The 14463-nt window shown below is 44.4% G+C and overlaps 1 protein-coding gene across 2 annotated transcripts in view; it reads right to left on the reverse strand.

Moving 5' to 3' along the window:
- The window catches only part of PRKAB2 (protein kinase AMP-activated non-catalytic subunit beta 2), a 172279-nt gene that overhangs the window by 50684 nt on the left and 107132 nt on the right, over positions 1 to 14463 (reverse strand). The gene's annotated exons all lie outside the window — the stretch shown is intronic.

Here is a 14463-nt window from a genome sequence, read left to right on the forward strand (position 1 = left end):
TGCCAAAATAGAGAAAACAACACAATTTTACTCCAATATTTAGCTGAGCTTGGCAATGAAATGGCTACATAAAAAGTGTCAAACTAACCTTAGGTAAATAGCCCGTTACGTCTACTTTATATAAATATATACTTTTGTGTGGCAATTTTGTTTTCTGCAATGGGTATTAAACTTCCAAGACAAACATACCAACTTCTAAAAGTGTTTCACATTGAAATGTTATAGTACTCATTGTAGTTTGTGACCTGTAACTTTCAAAATAAACTGAAATCCTACACATAATATGTACTCTGTAAATCAAGACACATAAATGAATTAATTTTGAATTAATTTTCCTATATTATTCACACGTTATTATTGTATTTTTTTTCGTTTGTTTGTTTTTAAGGGTATGTCAAGCTTCTGAAGCTGTGTCCTTAAGGGGTTAAATCATTTGAAAATGTATCCAAAAATATTATGACCAAAGGCTTAATTGGGAAATCCATCCTCCTGGGGCTCTCTGTAAATGCAGGTCCTGTGACAGGGAGTGGTGTAGTATAGGCCCTGCCAGAAATGGGATCCATTGGCATTGTGGCAGGCGTATGCAGTGTATGATCATATAATGTAACTAAATCCCCATTATATTTGCTTAAGTTATGTGTTTAAAATAAAAAATACAAAAAATTTGTTTAATTTAAAATAAAACAGAAGAAACTTCAGTTGGCCACCTCTTTAAAGAGCTGTAGATCAGAGGTGCCCAAAAGGTAGATCCCCAGATGTTTTAAAACTACAACTTCCATGATGCCATGACATTCTAAACGTATGCAGGGACATGCAAAGCATCATGGGAGTTGTAGTTCTACCGTTCTACATCTACCTTTTGGGCACCCCTGCTGTAGATCTACTTGTCGGGCTTTTATCTCTTGTATGTAAGTATTCTATTTCAAAATGAATTGTCCTGCATTGGCTACGAAAACGTCTGTAACAAACACATTTTAACTCTTTGTTCACAGACCAGATTCAGGATAATAATCAAGTAGTATTTCAGATAATCTTTGGAAAATGGAGCATGTGGTTTTGTGTGCAGATGCTCATATCCAGACTTTCTAACCTATGCTATGATGGTGATGTGTGCGTTACATGGAATGCTATTTGATAACTTTATTTCACCTTTTGACGTTTCGCCATTGGGGTGTTTAACTCAAAAGCAATAAATTCATATTGATACCGGAGAAACTGACGGAAGCCAAGCACAGAGAGATGGACACAGGTTTCTTCAGGAAGGAAGAGATTCTTTATTGGATCACCGATCGGGACTCAGAGGGACTAGCGTCACCAAAATACAGCAAAGTCTGAGTACTGAATACATAGAGTACATTCCTTATATAGCACTGTAGCTCCTCCCACAATTAACTACACCCACACATACCCTTAACCTATTTAATGAATAGAGTCTAAACTCATCCATCCGGTCTAACCACGTGGCTCATCTGATACAAAGGAGAGGGACGCGTAATTCCAGTTCTTACATTCCTGCACCTGGTCAGTACAGTGATGACAGTATCTTAGCTACGTGTAATTAACCAACTGATACTACAAACACATATACATACATATGCCTTGTGGCAATCTTAGCCTGCTAAACTTGTATTTTACTGGAATTACATCACATTCCCCCCTTTGATGCCTCTGATATTTCACAATTACTTGAGGCATCACTTAACCTTGGTTTGCATATACCTCAGGTTACCATGAACCAGACCAGACTTATCTTATGATGTGAATCTTCAACATTCATCTTCTTGCATTGGTTCTCCCTGATCTAGAGCCTTATACTTATATATCGCCATTATCTGTGCAGCAGCCTTCCTCTCTGCTATACTTCCTATCAGGCTTTGCACAGACCTAACTACTAAGGGTATAAGACACGGTAGGAGTAGACACAACAGTAAAATCAGTAGGACTCCACCTACCACTGCCTTAAGCCCTCCAAACCACTCATACCAGCTACCAAACCAACTACTTGGATTGTACCCTTTCCATACCTGAGTAGGCACATGCGCTAGTTTAACCATATGGCTAGTAAGCTCAGCTATTGCTTGCCCTTCGTCATCTATTTGAAGACAGCAATTACTTAGGTTAAACTTCCCACATACACCTCCCTCTACTGCCAAAAGGTAATCCAAGGCTAATCTATTTTGGTAGACTGCTGTCCTCATCCTGGTGTTATGCTTCGCTAGAAGATTGAGCGCTTGTGATGTCTCATTTGTGATAATCTCAACCACCGCCTGTAATCTTATAATACGGTTGAGCATATAAATAGGGGTTCTATAACCAAAGGTACCATCCTCAGCCCACGTGGCTGGCCCATAGTAATCTATAATACGCTGGGGAGGCCATTCATCATCTTCCCAGGCGCCTATCTCTATGGGTCCCCTTTTCTTCCTATGATTCACATCATACACTTTAACACCTAAAGTCTCACCTGTTTCAATCGGTAACAAGAAGAAGGATGGTTTGAGCATACCCAACACACATGCCCCTTCCCAGTCCTGTGGCAGCTCCGAATAGGCTTTCTTACCACAGATCCAGTACAAATTTGCTGGGGCTCTCCAAATAGATGTGATGGATAGATCAAACCACACATCCTTTAAATTGGCATATCTAGCAAACGGGTTAGATGGTTCTGAGACATTTGAAGCCGACCACCAAGTTGTATTCTTTGTATCATCATCATAAGCTTTTTGCCCTAGACAAGTTAATTCTCCTACAGAAGTATTATACATTATTCCTTTCCTTGCTATGCAAACATAACCTATGATGGAGGTCTTTAATCTCCACTCAGATTTACCTCTAACACTCATATGATAATCGGCTTGTGTAGATATTAATTGGTCAACTGCCTCAGAACCGGACATTACCTCCTTTGCTTCCCAAGGCCATTGGTCTCCCATGTTAGTACCTCCACACACATAGCAGTTGGTAACATTAAGACTACCGGCAATACTTTCAGCTAAATCGATGAACAGGTTTTTAGCATTATGGGGGATCTTATTATCTATACTCATCTCTTCGTAAAAGGAATGGTATACTTGATGAGTCTGGGAGGATACCGTATCAGTCTCTATTCCTATAAACAATAATGTCCCAGGATCTAAACCCGTCCCGTATATTTGAAACCCAAATAAATTTCCATACTTATCTAAGAACTTGTCGGGGTTATTAATGAGTATATGGACTGGGTTGCATTCCATAGACTTACAATAAGGGCTAGTCGGCAACTTAGTCACTATCATGTCTTTGTCTACTGTCTGTCCCCAAGTTGCCCACCCCACACAAGACCAATATGGGCAAAAGTTATAATCTCTATTTGGGCATCTAGGACTTACATATTTATTTTTGCTACTGGGACAAATATATTTATCGTTAGACCCATACGTCCTCTCCCATCTAAGATCCCCACATACATTCCACGGCTTTCTACCACTCGATATCGCTTTACACGCATCAAATAGCAGAACACCCGAAGAATGTACGGATTCTAACACCGTTTTATTAATTAGGGTCCCCTGAGGATCTCCATTCCTGAGAGTCAACCAAATTGTACGAGGCTGATACTCCGGACTGAAGCACTTAGGTTCTCCTACTCCTAAATGGCACACACTATAGTCTATATTTAAGTATCTACATCTCGATACATCTCCTTTACATTCGTATTGTGAATGCCAAATTAGGGTTTGGGAAATATGGTTACCTGTTCTCGTAGTCTTAATGCATACCTCACAGCTAGGAGTGTCGGTACCTCTACCTTCCTGAATATAAAAACACATATAAATAAACACTATCAAAAGCACATCTTTCGCCGTCATCCTCAGTCTTCGTCCGTGCGATGGCGCCTCAGCTTCCAGGATGTGAGGGGCTGCAGGGAATGGAGTTCTGCTCATCTTCACAGGTGTCCCTTCGAGACTTTCCTGGCTTATACACTATGTGATGGTAAGCGGACAGGCTTTATTATGGCCTTCTCACTCACACCTGTAACAATAAAATTTGTAATCCACAATAATTCCTCGTTACTCCGACTGAGTAGTGCGTTTTAACCGGATCTTGCAGGGATTCTCTGGATCTGCTGTAACTTGCCAAGAATCGACTGCTGCTGGTTTAACCCTGGAGTGATGTATCCACGGAGTCACTTCTGCTACTTTTATTGCTGTAGGGGTAGACAAAAGAACAACATAAGGACCTCTCCACTTGGGCCCTAACGGTACATTATTCCACTCTTTAATCCACACTTGATCTCCTGGATGATAACTATGAACAGGGGGATAAATATTCACAGGTAATCTATCTTGTACCCATTTCTGTACCTCCTCCATAGTCTTACCCAACTCTACAACCTGCTGCCGGGTAATTCCTTCTCCCAACTGACTCAAGTCCCCCCTTAAGTTACCAAGTACGGGAGGTGGTCGCCCATACATGATTTCAAAAGGAGAGAGGCCCATCCTTCTGGTAGGGGTACTGCGGATTCGCAATAAGGCTATAGGTAAGAGAACGTTCCACTTAAGTTGGGTTTCCTGACACATTTTAGCCAACTGGTTCTTTATAGTTCTATTCATTCTCTCTACCTTACCAGAACTCTGGGGTCTATATGCAGTATGAAGCCTCCACTTTATACCAAGCATATGAGTCAGTTGTTGTAGGCACTGGTGAACAAAAGCTGGACCATTGTCCGATCCTATAGAACAGGGTAGTCCATATCGGGGTATTATTTCTCGTAGCAGGAATCTCACAACTTCTCCTGCTTTCTCTGTACGAGTAGGACATGCTTCTACCCAGCCTGAATAGGTGCACACAATTACCAGCAGGTAACGATGTCCACCCGATTTAGGCATCACTGTAAAGTCTATTTGTAGATCGGACATGGGGAGTCCCCCCATAAACTGAACTCCTGGTGGCTTTACTGGTCCTTGTCTTGCATTATTCTTAGCACACGTTACACATCTGCGTACAATGGCCTGAGTCAAGTTGGACAATCTTGGTATGTAGAAATGTTTTCTAAGAGATTCTTCAGTACTGTCTCTCCCAGAATGTGTCCCGTTGTGATAATTTTGGACAATTTCTACCGCTAGCGATGCTGGTATAACTATTCTTCCATCTTCTAGCTGATACCACTTGTTCTCCAGATACTTTCCCGGTTCAGTCTTTAACCACTCCTCTTCTTGAGCTGTATAAACTGGAGTCCATTGGGACAGTGGAGTTGGTATAAGAGCAGCTATATGCCCTACATACTCCTGTCTTCCTGATTCAGCAGCACGCTTAGCTGCACTATCTGCCATCCGATTTCCCTTGGTTACATCACCATCTCCTCTCAGATGCGCTCGACAATGTATGATACCGACTTCTTTCGGCTCCCACACTGCTTCCAATAGTTGTAGGATTTCAGCTGCGTACTTGATTTCTTTGCCTTCTGAATTCAGTAGTCCTCTTTCTTTATACAAAGCTCCGTGGGCATGAGTGGTTAAAAACGCATACTTAGAGTCCGTATAGATATTTACTCTTAAACCTTCAGCCAATTGTAACGCTCGTGTTAGTGCTATTAATTCTGCCTTTTGTGCTGATGTTCCTTTCGCCAGTGGCCGAGCTTCTATCACCTTGTCTATTGTTGTCACTGCATATCCTGCATAGCGGATCCCTTCTTTCACATAACTACTGCCGTCGGTGTAATATTGAACATCGGGGTTCTGGATGGGAAAATCACGAAGATCTGGTCTACTTGAGAATACTTCATCCATTACTTCCAAACAATCATGTTGACTTTCAGTAGGTTGTGGCAAAAGGGTAGCTGGATTTAAGGTGTTTACAGTCTCTAAATGCACTCTTGGGTTTTCACACAACATTGCTTGATACTTGGTCATACGGCTGTTACTAAACCAATGATTTCCTTTGTAATCCAACAACGTCTGTACTGCATGTGGGACTCGTACATAAAGTTCTTGACCCAGAGTGAGTTTATCGGCTTCAGCTACTAGCAGGGCGGCTGCAGCTACGGCTCTTAGACAAGGTGGAAGTCCGCTGGCCACTGCATCCAGTTGCTTAGACATGTAGGCAACAGGTCTTTGCCATGATCCCAAGTACTGTGTCAATACTCCCACAGCCATTCTTCTTTGCTCGTGTACATATAAGTAGAATGGTCGTGTGTGATCAGGTAGACCTAATGCTGGGGCACTCATCAAAGCCTTCTTCACATCTTCAAATGCCGTTTGCTGTTCTTGGGTCCATAGGAAGGGGTCGTGCTCTGTACCTTTGATAGCTGCGTACAGAGGTTTTGCCAGTATCGCATAGCTGGGAATCCATATCCTACAGAAGCCTGCTGCCCCCAAGAATTCTCGCACTTGTCTTCTATTCTTGGGTATTGGTATTTGGCAGACAGCCTCTTTTCTCTCTGGCCCCATAATTCTTTGACCTTCAGAGATATGGAATCCTAGATACTTGACAGTTGGCAAACACAACTGAGCCTTCTTTCTAGACACCTTGTATCCTGCCTTCCAGAGAATGTGTAGTAGATCGTGCGTTGCTTGCTGACAGATTTCTTTTGTAACTGCTGCTATCAACAAGTCATCTACATATTGTAACAATACACACTCTCCTGGGATGGACTCGAAATCCAATAGATCTTGACTTAGGGCTGAACCAAATAGGGTAGGTGAATTTTTAAACCCTTGGGGCAGTCTTGTCCAAGTCATTTGGCGTTTTGAGCCCGTTACAGCGTTCTCCCATTGGAAAGCGAAAATACATTGACTTTCTGCGGCAATTCGGAGGCAAAAGAAGGCATCTTTGAGATCTAAGACTGTGAAGTAAGTAGCCCCGCCCGGAATTAAAGCAAGCAGGTTATATGGATTGGGTACAACTGGATGTATGCTAACAACCGCATCATTGACTGCTCTTAAGTCCTGCACAGGTCGATACTCATCTGTGCCGGGCTTTTGAACAGGCAGCAATGGGGTGTTCCAGGGGGAAGTACAGAATTTTAGGATACCATACCGTATGAACTTATCCAGATAGGATTGGATGTTCTTCTTAGCCTTCTGCGGAATGTGATATTGTCTTAGGCTCACTGGATAAACCCCATGTTTCAGTTCAATTTTTATTGGTGGAATATTGCGGGCCAGTCCTGGTGGGTTGTTCTCTGCCCAAACTCCTGGTATGTTAAACAATGTCTCATCACTCCTAGGGTTTTGGCTAGTCAACACTGTATAAAGTCGCCACTCTTCTTCCTTTGGTACGGATAAAGTCATAATACCTGAAGGTCCATTAAACTTTAAAGATGTTGTTCCATCTGGTAGGAACGTAATCTGCGCTTGTAATTTGGATAGCATATCACGTCCCAGCAATTGGACTGGACATTCAGGCATATAAAGGAATTGGTGTTTTACTACGTGGCCTCCCAATGTACAGAGTCGACTTTTAAGAACCGGTCTTTCAGCACTTCTTCCAGTTGCTCCTATCACAGTAATAGTCCTTCCAGATGGAGGAGCAACTAGATTAGTCACCACTGAATGTTCAGCACCAGTGTCGATCATGAACGCACTCCTTTTCCCCCCTATTGATACATCGACCATAGGCTCCGCTCGACCAAGGGGGATGGAGCCCGGTCGGTATCAATAGTCCTCCATGACCGTGTCAGCCAATCCTACAAAGTCCCTACCTTCTCTATCGCGAGACCTTTGCGCTGCTGGAATATACCTGTCTTCCCTAACACTTCCTCTGTTCCCATTACTCCCTCTATAACCATTACTCCCTCCGGGACCTCCTCTACCTCTCGCTCTGCCTCTAAAGTTTCCGTAGCCTGCCCTGGGTTGGTCTCTCTCGTACTGCTCTCTTTGCGGACATTCGTTCCTCCAATGCCCTTCTTCCTTGCAATACGCACACTGATCCCTACTCAAAGGCTCCCTACTCCATCTATTATTGCCTCTATCTGGGCCCCGTTTATCTACGCCTGCGATCGCTACCGCTAGCATATCAGCCTTTTTACGCATCTTGCGCTCCTCCTCTTTCTTGCTTTCTGTTTCCCTATTCATATAGACCTTATTAGCTACCTCCATTAGTTGGGAGATTGACATACCTGCAAACCCTTCTAACTTTTGTAGCTTGCGCTTAATATCTCCGTAAGCTTGGCTGACAAAGGCGGAGTTAACCATTCGGGAATTGTCTGCGTCTTCCGGATTAAAGGGGGTGTACAAGCGGTACGCCTCCAATAATCGGTCATAAAAGACACTGGGCGCTTCATCGCTTTTCTGGATCACCTCAACTGTCTTCGACATGTTAATGGCTTTCTTTCCTCCGGCTTTCATGCCAGCAATTATAGCGTCTCTATAGGCTCTGAGTTGAACCATATCAGCACCATTTACGTTCCAATCGGGATCAGTGTTGGGATAATGTGTTGCGGCCCATGCTGCTGGATTAGCTTGGTTCAAAGCACGGGCTCTATCCTCTAATGCTTTAATGGCTGCTTGATTTATTCTTGTCCTTTCCTCATTGTTAAATAAAGTCATTAATAACTGCTGGCAATCAGCCCATGTCGGATTATGTGTCTGTACTATTGAGGTGAACAGATCAGTCATGGCTTGTGGTTTCTCAGTATACGAGGAATTATGGGTCTTCCAGTTTAAAAGGTCGGTAGTGGTGAAAGGGACATATACGAAGACAGGGTCAGCGTGTGCCATTTGACCTGCGGCATCGATATAAGCTGACCCGGGATTTAAGCGAAGAGGCATCTGATAGTGCTTTAATTGTTGGGCACCAGTCAACTGTCGGGTTTGGATGGGGCTACGTAGGGAAGCGTCAGTCATGGGTTCCGGTCGGGGAGATATAGGGTATGGGGATGTGGGAGGTTGGTTTTGGGAAAAGGTAGTGAATAGAACACTTCGGGCCGAGCTAGATGAAGCTTGACCGGAAGTCTGAAGTGGCGCCAAATCAGGATATTCGTTTCTAATGGGGGTGGGTTCTGGTTCCGGAAGGGGAGATTTAGTATGAGGGGGGGTGGATCCTGTACTGGAGGAGGAAGCGGAAGTGGATGAGGGTAATGAGGGAAGGGTTACAGGACTTCCTGTATTTGTGTCACTTCCTCTTACCGGAAAGTAAGGGGGCGGCAAAGGGATCTCGGACTCAGGGGGCGTGTCCAAAATGGGCCTAACACCAGCCCTAGTGGACGAACAAGTCCTAGCTACCATGAGGCGACACTGTTCCTCGTGGCATGTCCGGAGCCATTTTGGCGAGTCATTTACGGCCTGTCTCCAACAATCAATATAAGGAAACTGGCCGTAAAGTTCAGGCCTACCTGATACAGCCACGTGTAAGCGCTGTACCAGAGTTGGATCCAAACTGCCACGTGGCGGCCATGCCGCAACCAAAGTAGGCCACTCCCTAGTGCACAAAGTGACCAAACGTACAGGGGACATCTTAACCCCAAAATCACAAACTTTGAATCCCTTTTTAAAATTCTTAACCATACATCCTAAGGGATCCGGAATCGTTGACTGCGACGCACCCATATTTAACAGTGGAACGTCGTCGACAACGATTACTATACACGCGTACTATTCAACAGTCACACCCGTTTCCTCTGGCAACAGCACCACGTGGTACGGTTACCAAGTGAAACGTACACAATAACAATAAACACTCAGGGAATTCCCGTACACACACAGCTGCTACACCAGTCACTATATAATCAATATTATGCCCTTTGGCGTAACTACACAGTCACCCACGCTATAATTCTCTATATACGAATTACCCGTCTATAACACACCCCAGTAACATCGTCTTTTACAAATAGCGGTTATAGTACGGTTAGCATAGGTCAAAGCACAAGTTAAGGTCACAATACAATTATTAGTGGTTATGGTGTTAAACATGCAATGGACGACAATGATTAGTACTTATTATATAATGTCAGTAAATATACAGGGTTATGGTACCGTGCACTATAATACAGCAACACACTATTAACACTCTCGCTAGACGGCTGAGCTCGCGCTATCTAACAAGATATACACTTTACTAAAACAATCGTTAACACATTTACAATTCCCAACTAAACTATTGGCCAGTACCTTGAATGGACTACCTAAAACTATATACACCCGTTTTGGTTAGCCACACTGCCCAATCACCACATATACATAGCGAGCTAGAGAACCGAATTTACACAGGCGCCTCTTAGTCGCACTATACAACGAGCTAGAGAACCGAATTTACACAGGCGCCTCTTAGTCGTACTATCAAAAGTCTAGTGGGTTCCAAATTTACACGCCTTCCCACTTAGCCCAGATAGGATGAGAACTAGCGAACCGAATTTACACAGGCGCCGCTTAGTCTCCCGGTCCCTCCGACCTAGCGAACGTAATATACACCCTAGAACGCTAGTCTAGACAAGACACCGGTGTCCGGCTAGGGCTATTTACACCAGGACCCCGCCTGACTAACCAAATCAAACGGTCTGACTAAAGAGCGTTCGATCGAGCGGTGCGCCTTCGCTCCTTCCCTCCGACAGAGGGGGCAGATACAGATTCAAAAACCCCTTTGGGCCTACCGCACAATCGGTATACCCCTAGCGGGTCCTGCCGTCTAAAACAGCAGTTATCTTACCTCCTCGTTCCTGAACCTGAGTTCACACTCATCGACGGGGACACCCCAGCACTTCTCACGTAGAGGCCGATGATCTCCTGGACAACAGACCAGTGGCGCCGAGACGAAGGGAGGTCCACGCAGAAGTTCAGGGGTGCAGCCGTAGAGAACGTGGGCAAAGATAGACCGTCTCACGCCTCTGCCTCTCAGCTACCGTTGAACGATGAGCTTCCCGGCCAATGCACCAAATGATACCGGAGAAACTGACGGAAGCCAAGCACAGAGAGATGGACACAGGTTTCTTCAGGAAGGAAGAGATTCTTTATTGGATCACCGATCGGGACTCAGAGGGACTAGCGTCACCAAAATACAGCAAAGTCTGAGTACTGAATACATAGAGTACATTCCTTATATAGCACTGTAGCTCCTCCCACAATTAACTACACCCACACATACCCTTAACCTATTTAATGAATAGAGTCTAAACTCATCCATCCGGTCTAACCACGTGGCTCATCTGATACAAAGGAGAGGGACGCGTAATTCCAGTTCTTACATTCCTGCACCTGGTCAGTACAGTGATGACAGTATCTTAGCTACGTGTAATTAACCAACTGATACTACAAACACATATACATACATATGCCTTGTGGCAATCTTAGCCTGCTAAACTTGTATTTTACTGGAATTACATCACAATATGGGTGCATTTTGCCAAACTCCTCCGCAAAGTCTGTTTACTGACTGCTGCTACCTCTAGTGCTGTAAAGGTTGCAAAAACAGGTTATCATTTAGTGCCTATTAACCCGTAAAGAGGACAGAACCAATTGCAGCCAATATTTTGAGCAGAGAACAACACATTAGGCAAGGCGACTGCACACTGGGTACTGTATCTATGCCATTATATGAAAAAGACCACATACTTACAATTAGTCATTAGAAATAAGGTAATCAAACTCTGCTCTACTCAGCACAGGTTGGTAGATGTTTGTCCTGCAACAGCAGGAAAGCTCGATTTTGATTACTCAGTCCTTCATTCATTTGTTAACACACTTTCTAAAATAAGAGATTCTTACAACAGGCTATCTCCCACTGGAGTTTTGCAGCATCACTACAGAAAGGAATTCTCTTTTATAAATGTAAAAAAAAATGCCTTGTTTATCAATTTTTTTTTCATACTTTTTTTGTTTGTTTTTTGGGGAGTAAATTATCTGTGGTTTTTTTCTTTTGTGTGTTTTATTTACGTTTCAAAATAAAGTCTGATTCCTAAAAAAACAAAAACAAAAAAAAATATTACATGTTGCGAGCTTTGAAGCTGGTGGTTTAGTGAGTGAGAAAGCTGGACTCTATGTTTCATTGGAGAAGAAGCAACTGTATTGATAAGTCTGTCGCTGGATTACAGAAAAGTGTTATGGCTTCAGTAGTCTAAGATAAAAAAAGAAAGACTCCAGTGTTAAAAGTGAAATATGGGGGCGGAGCCAACAGCCGAAGCGAGCGGTCGCAACTTCAGCGAGCTCCGTGCTGCACAAGCCAATATACTGCCTAAATCTACGAATATCTCCCCCAAAATCGACAAAAAACCCTCACTGCTTACCCCGACGATATAGGGAGCAATGGGGAAGAAAAACAAGAAATTTAAATCGGACGGGACTCGGCCAGGCGCAACTATTGGAGACTTATGGCGGAGGGCATGTGAGGCCCAAGAGTCCCACATGGCGGACTATGCGGACTTTGCAGACGACCTCACCAACTCTGATGCCTTAACCTCGGACCAAGAAGAGGTGACCATACCCACTACCCGACCACAGATGCAGCCTAGGATTCAATCGGATACGTCCCCGGTCACGAAGGCCGAGATGAGGGAGCTGCTGAAGGAGCTCCGACTGGGCCTCCAGGCTGACATGGCGGGTATGAAAAAAGATATTCAGGGCCTGTCAGACCGGCTAAGCGCCGTCGAACGAGACTCCAAGAGCTATACCCAACAACTCACCTCGCTACAACAAGAAGCGGCCTCCTTACAACGCCAGCACCTGCAAGTAGACCAGAAAATGGCGGCGATAGAAGACACGAGGCGGGCTCAAAACCTCAAATTAAGGGGAATTGCAGACTCAATCTCCGACGCCGAAATTCCCCACCTCATACGACGCCTGGTGAGCACAATCCTCCCCACAAAACAAGCCAAAAGGTATGTGCATTGAAAACATATTTCGCATACCCAAACCCAAGACGGCCCCGGCGGCGGCACCCCGGGACACGATAATTACATTTCAGAAGCGCCAAGACAAATCGGCACTACTGGCCGCCCTCAGGGATCAATCTCCTTACATCTTCGAAGATATGTCCCTCACCTTCTATGCGGACCTGTCTAGAGGTACGATGGCATGGCGCGCATCCCTTAGGCCGCTCACCGCCTTACTCCGCACGCACGGCATAAAGTACCAATGGCGCAAACCCCATAAACTACAGGTGCTTAAGGGGGAAGATTCTTACCTGATAGCCGACCTAACAGAAGCAAGAAGACACCTAACGGTCTGGGGCCATTCTCACGATGCACTGCAACAACCGACTAGACACAACGCCACTCATACATGGAATCCAGCCACCTCCGAGACATTTGTCCCGAGAAGAACCTCCCCAACGGTACCATCACTGAGCCAGCCATGACACCTCCCGTGAAATAAGGATCCTCACTTTTCCGCCGCAAAAGTTCCCTGGATTATAAGAACTGCACTGTTCATACAGTAGATTACCCCCTAACAGACACAAAGAACGGCGAGTGCATTTTTCTCCGACTTGACTTTTCCCCCACTGAGGAACTATCCACATGCTATAGGGGCACCAAGCCTTTGCCTGACCGACGTAGGATGAACAAGAAGACTTACAAACTGTCTGCCTTGAGGACTGACACCACTTGTGCCGATCAACCCACTACCACCCAATGGACTTACTCTTATTTCGAATGACTCATGCATGTTTTCTCCGGCATCTAGCCTCAATAGACAACTCCTTATCAAAGTTTGTAATGCTAGATATGTTTAAGTAGTTTTTCTTTTTTTTTTTTTATTGTTCGATTTGCTCATTATCACTTTTGTGCTTAACTCGCTCCCAAACAGCTGATATCCACGAACCTATACACCGCAGCAGAGGTCCAATGGAGCCTGAAATCAGCCCCTCAAACCCCCCCCCTATATCCTAGATGACCAGCCAACTACACACAGAGGCGTAAATCAATCAGCATTATCACCCAACTCTCCCACATCCTAAGACACACGCCTAGCCATAGAACCTACTTACTGTGAACGGCAGGCTACACAAGCTTGCACACTGGTAATATGTCTTAACATGTTCTTAGCCTAATGTTAACCTTTTAATCTGCCTAACCTGCTATACCAAAGCTGGACTAGCCAGATCTACCCGACTGTTGTTGCTCGACCCCAACTACCTACACGTTTTCGGCAGGTTTCCTTACCTTTACGGAGAGGCAGTGTAGCAGGTGTCTTAAAACACAGCATACTAAGCAAGACGACATTCCAGTCGACCTAGCTTAATATTATAATCAGCATATAACACTGACTCTGGACCAGACAAGCACGTTTAGCCTGTTTCTTGTTATACACCTATCTCACCAGTTAAGCACGCCATCACACTGTTCCAGTCCTACAGTACATAGTACTCTCTGATCTAACCTACTCTATTAACCTATGCTAGTAACGTCCCCAAGCCTGACGTTTCCTAAGACTGATTCATCAGTCAGGTGGCCTGCACTGTAAACATGTAACGTTAACCACTCGGCAACGACAGTTTTTTACCCAGACTTGTAGGTTAAGGCACATACTAGAAGATGATAATACATAGTAA

The sequence above is a fragment of the Pelobates fuscus genome, chromosome 7, assembly GCF_036172605.1.
Source record: "Pelobates fuscus isolate aPelFus1 chromosome 7, aPelFus1.pri, whole genome shotgun sequence".
Classification (NCBI taxonomy): Eukaryota; Metazoa; Chordata; class Amphibia; order Anura; family Pelobatidae; genus Pelobates; species Pelobates fuscus.